Source organism: Pipistrellus hanaki, assembly GCF_964339955.1.
Source record: "Pipistrellus hanaki genome assembly, chromosome: 8".
NCBI classification, from domain to species: Eukaryota; Metazoa; Chordata; class Mammalia; order Chiroptera; family Vespertilionidae; genus Pipistrellus; species Pipistrellus hanaki.
Genome location: NC_140510.1, coordinates 53,403,926 through 53,409,925, shown reverse-complemented (window position 1 = coordinate 53,409,925; position 6,000 = coordinate 53,403,926).

The window sequence follows — 6,000 nt, the reverse complement described above, 5'->3', positions numbered from 1 at the left end:
TCAGGCTCCATCCCCACTAGGGGGTGTGCAGTAGGCAGCCAATTAATGCTCTTTCTCTTTCTCCCCCTCCCTTCCTCTCTGAAATCAATAAAACTATATTTTAAATCAATAAAACTATATTTTAAAACTACTATCAAACAGAAAATAGCAAAGTTTGGTAAAGATTTAGAGAAATTGGAACCCTGTGCACTATTGGTGGGAAAATGAAATGGTACAGCCTCTTTGGAAAACATGGGAACACAGAAGGAAGGATTTGAAGGGTTGGGAGTGTACATGAACTCCAGACTAGAATCCATGAGTCCATTTCATGCTTTAATTGCACAGCTATTTACTGTTGTATCTATAGCACCTTGGGTTTAATACGTTTTTATTTTTTTATTTTTAATGAGTAATATTATTTAGAATCATATGGGATAGCTGCTGCTCAGTACACAAAACTCAAAGAGCTGTTTATAGGGACAAACTCTGGTTTTTCATACAGTTTTTGTATAGAAGCAATACTGAGAGAATAATACTAAGCTGCTGAGCTGTGAGAAAGAGATTGGTTGATTCGGGGGGAATGGCCTTGGGAACAGCAGAGGTCACCCTAGGAAGACACTACACCCCACCAGGCACATTCCGTTGGAGGGCCCTTTCAGAAGACAGGGGGACCTCTCTGTGTTACCAGTCCGTAGTTTTGACTAGACAATATCTAGTCAATTCTTTGAGAATTCTGACCTGAGTGAGGAAGCAGGATCATAATTTCCCAGCCTTCTGATAGCTGGAGCCAATTACATAGGCTCTAAATAGCGACATGGCTCCACGGTTCCAAGCTGGGAGGGAGCAATGAAAGGAAAATGAATTGCACGCATTCTCTTCCAAAACAGTCCTGCCGAGTGCCAGCCCGTTCCGTTCTTTTCCTCCTGTAATTTTCCTACCTCTTCCAATCCAGTAAACAAATTTTTCTGACAGATGATTATAAATTTGTCATTTGGGTTCTACATAAAATTTCACTAATATCTTAGACAACATTGTGTGTGTGTGTTTAAAGAGATTAGTTCTTTAAAAACTTGATTATGGAAAATTTCAAATAGAAAAAGTAGAACGGTATAATGAGCTCCCATTTCTCCATTATTCAGCTGTAATGCCCAACAAGATACAGCCAGTCTTGTTCCATTTAACCACCACCTCCAGCCCCTAGATTATTTTTTCCTCTCTCTCCCCTCTCCCCCTACCCTACCCAATTCTGGTCATTGGCTTATTTTAAAGCAAATCCTAGACATTATTATCATTTTGTAAATACCATGAACACACCTAAATACAATTCCCCTTCCCAAAATAACACTTGATTAATATCAAATATCCAATTAGTGTTCTAACTAATCCCAAGTATTTCATAAATATTTTGCAGTTTGTTCAAATCCAAATAAAGTCCACACATTACCTTTGACTGAGATGACTCAAAAAGCCTTTCCCTTCTGTTTCTCTTTCAATCTACACGTTACCGTTCTGTGTTTTGTTTTTTTTTCCTCATTTAATGTAATTGCCTTACAAAATTTCTCATTTCTTGTTTTGTTTTGTTGCTAAAATATACTAGTTAAAAAACACACACAAAAAACACATTATCTAATTTTACCTACATGACTAACTGATGAAGTTAGAGTTAGAGTTAGTAAGTTAGTTAGTAAGTAGTTGAACCAGAGCTAGAATCTAGGGAACTCATTTCTTAGACTTAACAGTGAGCCTCTTTTTTCCTAAATTAAAGTACTACAAAAATACACCAAAATTCTAAGGAGACTTTTGGATACAAATTTAAAGTATTATCAGTACAATTTAATGAATGTTTTATGATTCCTTCATAGCAACCCATGTGCACAGGTTATCTAGAAACCATTTTCATGGGTGGAAATAATTCATGAGAAGTTGAGCCTCAATATATATATCATTTGTGCCTATATGACTTTCTTGAATTTATTCTTTCATATCATTCACACATTTGAATATTTCTTATTTGCTATATAGATTATAAACTTTTGGATTTATAATAAAAATACAGTGTTAGTTTCTTTACAATTTCTTGTAGTCAAATGTATGTAATAGACATTCCGGATCTGTTTAGTGAAAAATAAAAGTAAATTAGTTGTGTGAATTCTCATTTACTACTGAGATAGAAACAGCATTTTCTAAGTAATGAAGAATCTTGCATGACTCTGCTTATTCTTTACTGCCCTCTACTGGTGCCTGATGTTTTTGATAAAAATCATCCTGGGAAGACCATCACTTTTATAAAAAAATGTATGAAGCCATAAAAGTTATTTTAGAAAGTTCCTTTCAAAGGAACAGGTGCTTTCTTATTAGGTGAAGCTACTTTAAATATACAATAAAAATAATTTCTAAGGAATTTCCATAATATCTACTATAATACCCCTAAGAATTATAACACTTGCTAATTAAATTTCTAGACCATACACTACAACTTTTAAAGCATAAAATAATGTAACTTCTAGCCAATATTTTTAAAATCATAATTGCATTACTGCAAATTCTATACAACTTTAACAATATAGTATAATATTTCTGGTTTAATTAGAATATACATTGTACATGTATGTGCTAGCTTCTGAAAACAGAGCAGAAAATAAGAAAGCCATGGGTTCTATCTTCAGAGAAAATAACTATAAATACAAGGTTAGGCAAAAGTAAGTTTACACTTTTTGTATAAAAATAATAGAAATAAGGAATACAATAAACAAATAAATAATACAAGAATAAACTGTTTCATGTAATCAAAACTGTGAACCTACTTTTTCCTAGCCCTGTATTGGTGAGGAAGTAGAAATTATTATTTAGGCATTTTCTTATTATTTAGGTTTTTTTCTAAGTTTATATAAGACACATCAGCAAAATAAATTCTAAAATTTATGTAATTTCTGTAGTAAAATAGGTATTTTTCTACATTTCAAACTTATTATTACACTAGAGGCCCAGTGCATGAAATTCATGCACTGGTGCAGTCCGTAGGCCTGGCTGGCAATTGAAGTCTGAGAGTCTGGCATGGAAGGGTGGGTCCCAGCTGACCTCTGGGCCCTGGGCAGCATCTGGGCCCCCGATCCCCGATATGACCCCCTCTGCCTGAGTTATTGGGCCCCTGCCCAGCTGCCTCAGCACTGCCACCAATGGTCACTGTCTGTAGGGCAATCTGACCCTGCTGCACCCGCCTTGGCCTGGTGCCACCCACTCACCTGCTCCACCAATTTGTTGATTAGATTCTACATATAAGATCATGTGATATTCATCTTTGACACCTATGTTCTGCTGACTCCCTCTATGTTCTGTGCCACCGCCTGGTGATCAGTGCACTTCATAGCGAGTGGTCGAGGGAACAATTTGCATATTAGGCTTTTTATTATTGATATATATGATAATTCACTTTATTTTTTTTCTTTTTTTTTCTTTTTTTTCTTTTATTATTTTATTTTATTTTTTATTTTTTTTTTTAAATCTATTTTATTGATTTTGTACAGAGAGGAAGGGAGAGAGATAGAGAGTTAGAGACATCGATGAGAGTCATCGATCAGCTGCCTCTTGCACACCCCCTACCGGGGATATGCCCGCAACCAAGGTACATGCCCTTGACCGGAATCGAACCCGGGTCCCTTCAGTCCCCAAGCCGACGCTCTATCCATTGAGCCAAACCGGTCTCGGCTATTTTATTTTTTTTTAAATATTTTATTGATTTTTTTTTTTTTTTGCCCCCCTCCCTCCCTCCCACATGATAATTCACTTTAAATTATCTTTCTAAAGCCCTGATAGGATGATTTAGATTTAGGCCTTTTGATATACCTTGTTATTGAGTATGGTTGCTCCCTTGCAGGTAACTGTTTTTCTCTTGCTGCTTTTAATATTCTGTCTTTTGCTCTTGGCATTTTAATTATGATGTGTCTTGGGGTGCTCCTCTTTAGATTCCTTTTGTTTGGGGTTCTGTGCGCTTCCTGAACTTGTAAGTCTATTTTTTTCACCAGGTGCAGGAAGTTTTCAGTCATTATTTCTTCAAATAGGTTTTCAGTATTTTGCTTTCTCTCTTCTTCTGGCACCCCCATAATTCTGATGTTGGTATGCTTGAAGTTAATCCAGAGGCTCTTTACACTTTCTTCATATTTTTGCATTCTTTTTTCTTTTCCGGTTGTGTTTCTTGCTTCTTTGTATTTCAAATTTTTGACTTGATTCTTGTGATCCTCCAGTCTGCTGTTAGATCTCTATATAATATTTATTTCAGTCAGTGTATGCTTAATTTTTAGTTGGTCCTTTTTCATAGCCTCGAGGGTCTTGCTAAATTTATTGTCCTTCTCTAGAAGATTTTAAAAAAACATAACTGTGGTTTTGAACTTTATATCCAGTCATTTGCTTTCCCCCATTCCTTTCATTTGTGATCTGTGTCTCTGCATTTTGGCTGCTTCCCTGAGTTGATAGAATGGCTTTGTGTGCTAGGTGTCCTATAGGGCCCTGTGGCTCAGCCTTCCTAGTTACCTGAGGTGGACACTCTTGGTGCACCCCTTTGTGGGCTGTGTGCACAGTCTTGTAGTTAAGCCTTGATTGTTGTTGGTATTACTGGGAGGAATTGACCTCCACGCTAATTGGCTGTGAGGATCAGCTGTGTCTACACTGGGAGAACTTCTATGCTGGAGACACCCTTATAGGAGAAGACTTGCAAAAGCCTCTGTCCTCAGCTTGGATGGGCACTCTCAGGGCGGAGCAGACAGCATGGGTTTCCCATCAGCCCTGCCATAATAGGCCCCCGTGTCTCAGTGTTTCGTGGTAATCGCTGCAAGCACCTCAGAGAAATCCGCCCTCCAGTTCTGCCCGCTGCCAGACAGTCCAGTTTCTCCCTGAATGAGTCTGGGTCCCCAGAGTCTTGCCTGGAACTGGAGTTCAATGCAGTTGGGAGCTTTTTTCTCCCTCCTGCTTGAGAAGGCCAGCCCCGCACTTAGTTGCCAGTCCTCTCTGTGTGTGCATTTCAGTACCTCTGCCTCCTGCAGCTCCTGGGCCTCAGGGCACTTTTTTCTTCTAGTTAGAATCCACTCAGCCAGCCTTCCTGTGATTCTTGTCTTTTAGTTGTTTTGAAATTGTTGTGCAAGGCAGTTTAGATGTTTACCTATCCCTCCATCTTGGTTTCTCCCCAAGACACTAATTTTCTTGTAATTGATTTCTGACCATGATTGTATGAAATTAGAAAAGATGTTTGAAGTGACTTAAAACTTAAATTTATTAACACTTGTTTTGGTGCCCTAACATATAATCTATTTTAGAAAATCTCCCCTATGCACTTGAGAAGAATGTATATCCTGCTGCTTTTGGATGGAATATATTGTCTGTTACATCCATCTGGTCTAACATATAATTTAAACTCAATGTTTCCCTATTGAATTTTTATCTAAATCTATCCATTGATGAAAGTGGGGGTTGACATACCTTACTATTATTGTATTGCTGCTGTTAGATTCCACCTACACCACTCACATGGAGCACATACACAGCAGTAATGAAGTGAAACAGTAAAGAAAAAACATAAAACATAAAGCACATATGTACATATGTTGAAATGACATTACTTTTTTTTATATAAATGGAGATGGCGACATAACCACGAAACAATGTATGTTGAATCAATCCGAGGACTGCCTGTATATTAATTCTTTTTCATCTTCAGAATCAATTTTATTCTTTAGGTATAGGAAATTTAATATGCATTAGGTTAATTTAACCTTTTTTTAAAAAAATATTTTTATTGACTTCAGAGAGGTAGACAGAGGGAAAGATAGAAACATCAATGAGAGAGAATCATTGATTGGCAGCCTCCTGCACACCCATTAATGGGGATGAGCCTGAAACCTGGGCATGTGCCCTTGACTGGAATTGAACCTGGGACTCTTCAGTCTGCAGTTTGACGCTATATTCCAAGCCAAACAGGTCAGGGCTAATTTAACCTTTGTATTTTTCACTGAATATGCATAATTTAAGACC